Source organism: Palaemon carinicauda, chromosome 18 (genome assembly GCF_036898095.1).
Source record: "Palaemon carinicauda isolate YSFRI2023 chromosome 18, ASM3689809v2, whole genome shotgun sequence".
Classification (NCBI taxonomy): Eukaryota; Metazoa; Arthropoda; class Malacostraca; order Decapoda; family Palaemonidae; genus Palaemon; species Palaemon carinicauda.
Genome location: NC_090742.1, coordinates 6,394,940 through 6,404,939, shown reverse-complemented (window position 1 = coordinate 6,404,939; position 10,000 = coordinate 6,394,940). Strand labels below are relative to the sequence as shown.

The 10,000-nt window shown below is 32.3% G+C and overlaps 1 pseudogene; it reads right to left on the bottom strand.

Annotated features, from left to right (window-relative positions):
* Positions 1 to 6,512: 6,512 nt before the first annotated feature.
* LOC137656957 (uncharacterized) overlaps positions 6,513 to 10,000 on the bottom strand; it is a 3,816-nt pseudogene continuing 328 nt past the window's right edge.

Genomic DNA, 10,000 nt, shown 5'->3' with positions numbered 1-10,000 from the left:
GCCCAAGACCCCTCTCCACCTAAGCTGAGACCAACGAGAGCCAGGCAATGGCTGCTGATGACTCAGCAGATAGACCTATAGGCTTCCCCAAACTCACCATCCTTAGTTCACAAGAATGGTGACGTTGCAGCGACCAAAGGAACTAACAAGTTTGAGCGGGACTCGAACCCTTGTCTGTCAATCACCAGGCAAGGACGCTACCACCAGACCACCACTAATTGAATTTAGTGTTTAACCATGACGAGTCGTCATTTTTTTAGAAAATTTATATTACAATTTTATAATTATCTCGATCTCCTTATCAAGAAAGCCATTTAAAGTGGATAGGTTTCTTAGTAGCCTGTAGACAAAGCTTTATACGATTTTGTAATATATGATTATTATTATTATTATTATAATTATTATTATTGTTATTATTATTATTATTATCATTATTATTATTATTATTATTATTATTTCTATTATTATTATTATTATTATTATTATTATTATTATTATTATTATTACTAGCTAAGCTACAACCCTAGTTGTAAAACCAAGATGCTATAATTCCAATGACTCCAACAGGGAAAAATAGCTCAGTGAGGAAAGGATATAAGGAAATAAATAAACAATATAAGAAGTAATGAACAATTAAAATGAAATATTTTAGGAACATTAACAACATTAAAACAGATATTTCATATATTATTTATTATTATTATTATTATTATTATTTTATTATTATTATTATTATTATTACTTGCTAAGCTACAACCCTAGTTTAAGAAGAAGGATGCTATAAGCCCAGGTGCTCCAACAGGGGAAATAGCCCAGTGAGGAAAGGAAACAAGGAAAAATAAAATATTCTAAGAACAGCAACTACACCTAAACAAATATTTCCTATATAAACTAGAAAAACTTTAACAAAAAAAGATGAGAAAAATTAGATAGAATAGTAAGCCCGAGTGTACCCTCAAGCAAGAGAACTCTAACCTAAGACAGTGGAAGCAGTGGAAGGAATATCTTCCTTAATATATAACCATATACCAGACAGATACAATGACATTGATAAGAATATTTAATATCTCAGATATAAAAAAGGACAAAAAAATATGTCTTCTTTAATATCTCACATAATAGCAGATGTGAAAAAATAGGAGAGTAGTCTGGGAATTAATTAACGTGTAAATATCATAATTAATCGTGACATGAAACAAGAAGTGTAACTATCACAATTAATCTAGCCCACTTAATTGTAACATGAAACAAGAAGTAAAACAAACGAACACAGGTGTTTTACCCTTAAAAAAAATCCTATAAAGAAATATAAATATCCCAGTTAATCTATCCCAATTAATCGTAACATGAAACAAGACGTAAAACAAACGAATACAGGTGTTTTACCCATAAACAAGGCCAAAAGAAGTGTAAATATCCCAATTAATCTATCAACTTAATCGTACACGAACAAGAAGTACATCAAACGAATACAGGTGTTTTACCCTTAAACAAATGCGAAAAAGAATTGAAAATATACCAGTTATTCTATCCAACTTATTGTAACATGAAACAAGAAGTAAACGAACAAATACAGGTGTTTTACCCCTTAGACAAATTTTACGATAACATTCTAGCTCAGGCAGCTCTGTAGATGTGGCAAATAGAAGACGCCCGAAGGCCCATCTGGAGTTCCTGGTACCGTTTGACACGACACTCGGCGCTCGGCTTGATAGATTTCACCCTGTCGCTTCTGCCAATACCTCTTATCGACTATAATGCCTATTTTAACGGGTCATTTTTTATGCTTACTTTGTCGCTGTAATGTATGGGGAATTTAATTCCTTTTGTATTGTTCGTGTTCAGATTAAATTTGTACAGCGTATAGAAAGTTGAAATGAAGAACATAAAACAATGTGCATATTAGTATGTATGTATTTATATATATATAACTGACATATTACAATCCATATACATACATATATACTATACATATATATATATATATTATATATATATATATTTATATTTATATCATATATATATATATATATTTACTTTACTAAATACGTTTATTTCCTTTAGAGCAGGTGGTACAAGAACTAGTTTCTCAGCAAACTATAAATTTGGAATGAGCGGTTGCTAGCACCACACATATTTCATATATATATACATATATATATATATATATATAAATGAATATATATATATATATATATATGTGTGTGTGTGTGTGTATATATATATATATATATATACACACCCAAATTTCTGAAATATTGCTGCAATCTAATAATAAACTAGTGTATTGAAAGTCGTCTTACCGCAAAAGTATCATACTATATTCAATTTTTCTTAATGAGGCGCATTGCACTGACTCGCAGCAGTGTCCTTTTAGCTCGGAAAAGTGTCCTGCTATCTTGATTGGTCAGAGTTATCTTGTCCAACCAATCAGCGACCAGGAAACTTTCCCGAGCTAAAAGGCACCCCTGTGAGTCGGTGCAGATCTGCCTCACTAAAATGAGTTGACTATAGAATATCAGAGTAATAGAATCTTAAGTCAGACTTTTATTAATAAAATATTGAAAGATTCATAAAACCTCTTTAGGTACCGAGAAATAATTCAATAAATTCCTCATACACTTGACAACACTAAGATTACCAAACAATTCTTCTTCACACAAGGGGTTACTGTACTGTAATTGTTCAGTGGCCACTTTTCTCTTGGTAAGGGTAGAGAGACTCTTTAGCCATGGTAAGCAGCTCTTCTGGGAGATGGACACTCCAAAATCAAACCATTGTCTTCTCCTCTTGGGTTGTGACATAGCCTCTGTACCATGGTCTTCGACAGCCTTGGTTAGAGTTCTCTTACTTGAGGGTACACTCGAGCACACTATTCTATTTTATTGCTCTTGCTCTTGTTTTGTTGAAGTTTTTATAGTTTATATAGGAGATATTTATTTTACTGCTGTTACTCTTCTTAGAATATTTTATTTTAATTTTTTCCTTTCCTCACTAGGCTATTTTCCCTGTTGGAGCCCCTTGATATAGCATCTTGCTTTTCCAGTTAGGGTTATAGCTTAGCTATAATAATAATAATAATAATAATAATAATAATAATAATGATAATAATAATGATAATAATCACGTCAAAAGACTAAATTTATATGTCAGAAAAGGTTGTCAGGCAGCGGTGAATTTGCTTTAGCTTAAAACCCGGCCCAGATATTTATAGCACAGAGGAGGAAGTGTAATCTCTATTTATTCTTGAGTGATGAAGTTTTCGTAATACTTAAGGAAAAAAGAAACAAATTATGTCGGATGCTGTTTCGAAGTTATTTTTACAACTTAATTTTTTATCTTCTCTCTAGTAGGAAAGGAAATAAAAAGCCTTCCAAAGTTAATTTTTTCTACATCAGAAATATTCTTTTTGTCATCTTTTCATTTTTACTTAATTAAATTTTTTCCTGAACAAAGCCATTGTGTGCAGAAATTACCTTGAAATCTTATTATTGCTGATGATATTGGTTGAATATCGAAGAACATGAGCAATTTCTATTGTTCTTGAGCGATGAATTCTTAGTAATGCTTTCAGGAAAGAAGGGAACCATTGTTATTTTTATAAATAAGAGTTTTCAATCTTCTTCTCTCTAGGAGAGAATAAAAATAGAAAGCCTCCTGACTAGTACAGTGGTAACCTAGTCGCCTAGCATTCGCATGGCGGCAGATCGATCCAGCGGGGACCGGAGTTTGAGCTATTTCCTGGGAGGCCACTGCTGTACTTGGGCACTACAGTGGGTCGTTGGGGTTGCCCGACTGTCATTCTGGTGAGCATCTATTCTGATGAAGCTGGAACTGAAATAAGACACATTTAACCTTTAAAGTTATCTTTTCTATGTCAGAAACAACACGAAACATTAGGTCAAAATTTTACTTTTCCTATCTTTTAATTCTTACTAAATTAAAGATTTTCCTCTGAACAAAGTCCCTGTGTGTTGAAAATACCTTGAAGATTTGTTTTTGCTGATGATAACAATAGATCAGAATTTTCCTTTGCTTGTCTTTTCCTCTTTACTGAATATTTTTTTTTCCTGAATAAAGTCATTATTGGCTGAAATTACCTTAAAGACTTCTCTTTGCTGATAATATTGGGTTGATTATCGAGAGACAAGTGATTATGCAAGTGTCACTGAATATCAGAACACTAATGCAGTTTTTTTTTTTTTTTAGAATTTATTGTGATGCGTGACTGACTCATACATCAAATCATTGCTGAAATGGCCATATCTAAAAAATGAATGAGGTTCATATATGTTTAGATTAATTTGAAATAAGGTAATGAATATTTTTCTCTAGAAAAATAAAAGGTTTAGTTTCTGTCAGTCCTTGTATAATACAAATAAAATAGTAACAATCAAAAGCAACAACAACAACAAATGCAGCCGTTTATAGTCCACTGCGGGACAAAGGCCTCAGCCATGTCAATAAAATGAGGAATACTTTTTTTTATAACAATTAGACGAGCAAACTCTTCTATTTTATCTCTCTTCCACTTGTTTTTTTTTTTTTTGAAGTTTTTATAGGTTTATTTTTTCCTTATAACCTTTCGTCACTGGGCTATTTTCCCCTTGTAGAGCTCTTGCACTTTAACACCTTGCTTTTCCATCTACGGCTGTAGCTTAGCTAATAATAATAATAATAATCATAATAATAATAATAATAATAATAATAATAATAATAATAATGATAAGTGAAAGGAGTATCTAGGGAACATATAAACACGCATTTATATTATGTAATTATATATATATATATATATATGTATATATATATATACAGTGTATATATATATATATATATATACAGTGTATATATATATATATATATACATATATAGGCCCTATATATATATCTACATATATATTTATATGTATATTTTTGTATATATATATATATATATACAGTATATATATATGTATATATATACTGTATATATATAGGTGTATATCTTTATATATATATATATATATATGTGTGTGTGTATATATATATATATATGTATAAATATATTCGCTATATTCATATATATATATATATATATGTGTGTGTGTGTGTGTGTGTACATACAAATACACACACCCACACACAGACACACACACATACACACACATATATATATATATATATATATTACATATACATAAATACATATATATTCATGTTTGTGGGTACACACAGGAACACTATTATATCTGTTTCCTTATTCCTTTCATCACTGGATTATTTTTCCAGTTGGAACCCTTGGGCTTATAGCATCCTGTTTTTCCAACTAGGGTTATAGCTTAGCTAGTAATAATAATAAGTCTTCCTTTGTCTTTCATTTCAGTGCCTAGTCTTGATCCCAGATACGGTTTTCCGAGGATCTTTTGAAAGATTATATTACGGATATTTTTTTAATTTTTTGTCAGTTCTTTTATCAAAATATCATAAATGCTAAAATTCACAGGACGAATTTATCACTAAAATGAGGGGGGGAGGGGTAAATGTTCCTTATTTTGAGTATAAGAGGACTGTTGATACGAGCTTTATTAAGAATATTCTTAATTAGAATGCGAGCTTCACCCCTTCTTACGTTATAAACTCTGATAAGAATATATGTTGTGCTTTTGTGAGAACGATGTTTACTGAATTAATAGATCCCAAATTCTTATCGTAAGCTTTAATTTTAATATAATATCGCATTTGAAGTTTTGATGAAAATACAGTAGTAGTAACTATTGTGTTCTCGTTCGGCCTTGTTGGGGTCTCTATAAGTTATGTTTTATCACCTATGTCTTAACGTCTCTAACTGGTGATAGCCAGACTGGGGTCGAATCCGACTCAAATTCGTTAGTTCCTTTGGTCGATGTAATCTCACCATCCTTGTGAGCTAAGGATGGGGGGTTTGGGGGAGCCTATAGGTCTAACTGCTGAGTCAAAAGCATCCTGGCCCTCTCTGGTCCTAGCATGGGTGGAGAGGGGGCTTGGGCGCCGACCATATGTATATATGGTCAGTCTTCTAGGGCATTGTCCTGCAATGTCCCTTGCCTCTGCCATTCATGAGCGACCTTTAAACATTAAAACTAGGCCTAGTTATGGGTGTCCATGGTTTAGTTTCTTAATTTGCACTATAACCGAAATGGATCCAATTAAGTAGTTTGGTCTCACTCTGACTTTTTATTTTACTTTCTTTCGAACTACGAAGTTGCAAGAGAGTTTATTTACATACTAAAAGTTATCCGCCAGTCATATTAAAAAAAAAATAAGGAAATTATAAGGAAGACCAAATATACACATTTTGTCATTTTATTATCTTAAGCTAATTGCTGTACAAAATAAAAGTCCATTTTCTATTCAAGTGTAACTGTACAATAAAAGCTAACAATCAACAAAAAATAAATTAAGTTTTCTCCTCATTGAAGGACCCTGGAGACACGAATAATCCATTGAGGAATATGTCGTAAGATCTTTGCTCTGCAAGAGTAGTTCCAGATTTAGCCGCAAGCCGAGGGGGCGCTGATACCAGATGCGGTGCAGTAGTACGAGAGGCTGAGAGTTGTTCCAGAGACGGTGGAGGAAGAGGTGAAGGTCAGTGTAGTGGTGGAGGTCTTCCAGATGACCAGGTTTCTGGACGCCATCGCCGTTGGCGATTTCCGCGTTGGTTTCTTCCTTGGTGTCAGCTGAGGAGTCGAGGTTCTCCTCGAAGTTGCTTTGAAGGAAGAAGAGATAAAAATGAGTCAAGTCTTTGTAGGATTATTTTTGAAGGATTAGAATTTAGAACATAGAATTGATTTGTATTTATTTGTATTTTATTAGATATTGAAATATTTATTGATGTTCAAAGCACAAGAGAATGGCTACAAATTACCATTTGATATATTGGTGGTTTTAATGAGAATTGATTTTATTTGTAATATATTCATATATATATATATATATATATATATATATATTTGCATCTATCAAAAACAATACAGCAACTCTGAAGTGCATAGGAGATTTAAAATCAAATTTTCGAAGACATTCTTCAGTGATAAATTGGGTAAGATTTAAATCAATTATCATGTAAGAATGTAATCCTTTCATTAAGGTAGAAATTCAACTACAGTATATGAGTAAAGATAAGCATATTCTAAGATTTCAATAAAGACGTCAATAAAGCAGAGGGACAAACGTATGATCCCAAAGATTTGGATTCCAATAACGGATTCCAATCCCAATCAAGATCAGCCTCAAATCTGTGATGACAAAATCTTTATATTTTCACTCTGATTTGGCCTCAGGTTTAAATATATTAATAAAGATAAGTAAAAAGATGCCAGTAAAGCAAATGACAAACGCATGAAGCCAAAGATTTGGATTCCAATCCCAATCAAGATCAGCCCTCCAATCTGTGGTGACAAAGTCTTTATATTCTCACCCTGGTTTGACCTCAGGAAGCTCCGGCAGTGCCAACCTCTTCTTTCTGCCGGAACAGGTGGTACCACTGGGGATACCTGGAAGGAAAAGAATATCTTTTAGTCGATGGATCTTGTGAGTGACCTTTTAGCAACTGACATCGAGGTTCAAAGTCACTCGCCTGGGGGACTTCGAAGGTCAGACTGTTTGATGTAACATTATTTTTTATCGTCAAAACCGGAATGTTATGGCAAGAAACCCTTGAAAGGTTGGGGACTGAGAGACAGATGTGATGTGGTCAGCAGTCAGCTCTCTCTCTCTCTCTCTCCTCTCTCTCTCTCTCTCTTCAAACCCTGTCTTTGATATGGGGATTCGTCTGGTACCCAATACTTCTCTCTCTCTCTCTCCTCTCTCTCTCTCTCTCTCTCTTCAAACCCTGTCTTGATATGGGGATTCGTCTGGTACCCAATACTTCTCCTCTCACTCTCTCTCTCTCTCTCTCTCTCTCTCTCTCCTCTCTACACAGGGATATGTGATGCTCAGATGCAAAAAAAAAAAACCCAGGGAAAATAAAATAGTTTAATTAAAGATATATTTTGAAGTAAACTACAAGTTTTCAAGAAGAAATTAACTACATTCGTTGAGAAATTGACTATTTTCTCTGTAGGTAGCGGTGAATGGGAACTGAAATTATGACTATTCACTAATACTATTCATAGCTGAAAGAAAGGACTAATGGTAATGAAAAGACAACATTTATTATAAATAACATAGGCTAAAGACACTGAAAATACGACTGTATTGGAAGATTAAGTGTTAAAAGACTATAAAAGGACCATTTATCAAGCAAATTAAATAGATAAAGAATACAGAGAGAAAAAAGACTATTTATTGGTAAAAGGCAAAGGAATATCGCTACAGAATAGACGTAAATGTATTCTAAAATAACAGGGAAAGGGTGATGTAAATAGCTATGTATTAGAATTGTCAAGGTTGTGATATTGAAACGTTGACTATTTACTGGAATAGATAATAATATTGAGAAGACATTTCAAGAAAGGCATATCATTTATATGAAATTACAAGAGATAAGAATACAGAAGCGAATGAAAATTTATGGGCTTGATAATATCGAAACAACGCTTGTATATTAAAAAAAAAAATTATATCAGAAAGACAAGTATCTATTGTGAAGGTTAAATCATAATTATATTGAATATACTAATAATTTATTTTGAAAATGTGATAATAAGATGATGATAAATAATCAGTCGGGAAAGTAAGAAAATATAACTAAGACTAATAAAATGTTTGAGTGGATATTACGCAATAAGAATATATATCGATTATTATTCACTTGATATATTGGGGTTTCATGTGAATAAGATGAATAATTGGTCTATAAAGTTCACATACACACACACCTTTACATATATATATATATATATATATATACATATATATATATATATATATATAGATATACATATATTTATATATTATATATATATATATATGTATATATATATATATATATATATCTGTATATATATTTATACATATATATATGTATATATATTCATATATATACAGAGAGAGAGAGAGAGAGAGAGAGAGAGAGAGAGACCTTAATTTTATCTTACCTACATTTTTCCTGTGTCTCGTCCAGTTAATGCTATCAAACTAGATAACACACAGTTTCAGAGAGACTGCATCGAGGACCTAAGTAGCAGTAACAACAAGTAATTCCCTGTCATTCAATCAATCAGTTAATCAATCAGTCAATCAATTAATCAATCTTACCGTTATGACAGGTGACGGCAGCAACTGAGATGGTCGTGGTACTGGCAGTGCTGATGACGTTTGTCCTCACAACACCTACGAGGAATTTGCCTCCTGCAGGATTGTAGGATGGCTTCTCCTCTTCATTTTGCAGGTAGGAAGAGAGTGATGAATAATTGGATTTATTCAGTGAATATAGTATTCAAAATAACATTTAATTCTTCCTTTTGCAGGTGAGGAAGAGAGTAATAAATAATTGTATTTATTCAAGGACCATAGTATTCAAAATAACATTTAATCCTTCATTTTGCAGGTAAAGAAGAGAGTGATGAATAATAGAATTTATTAGGTGAATATAGTATTCAAAATGACATTAAATTCAAGGGATAGGTGAAGATGGCTTTTCCTCTTCATTTTACAGGAGAGGAAGAGAGTAATGAATAATTGGATTTATTCTGTGAATATAGTATTCAAAATAACATTTAATTCAAGGGATGGGTGAAGCTGGCGTTCTTCATTATGCAGATGAGGAGAGAGATAATGAATAAATGGATTTATTCAGTGAATATAGTCTTCAAATAAGATTAAATTCAAGAGATGGGTAAAGCTGGCATCTCCTCTTCTATTTTGCAGGTGGGGAAGATATGAATAATTGCATTTATTCAGTGAGTACATTATTCAAAATTAAGTTTAAATCAAGGGGTGGATGAAGCATATGAATATATGTTACGTTATTCGGTGTTACAAATTTTAATTTTCATTTGACGGGATAATTCAAAAGGCTAAATAAAGGGCCATAGAA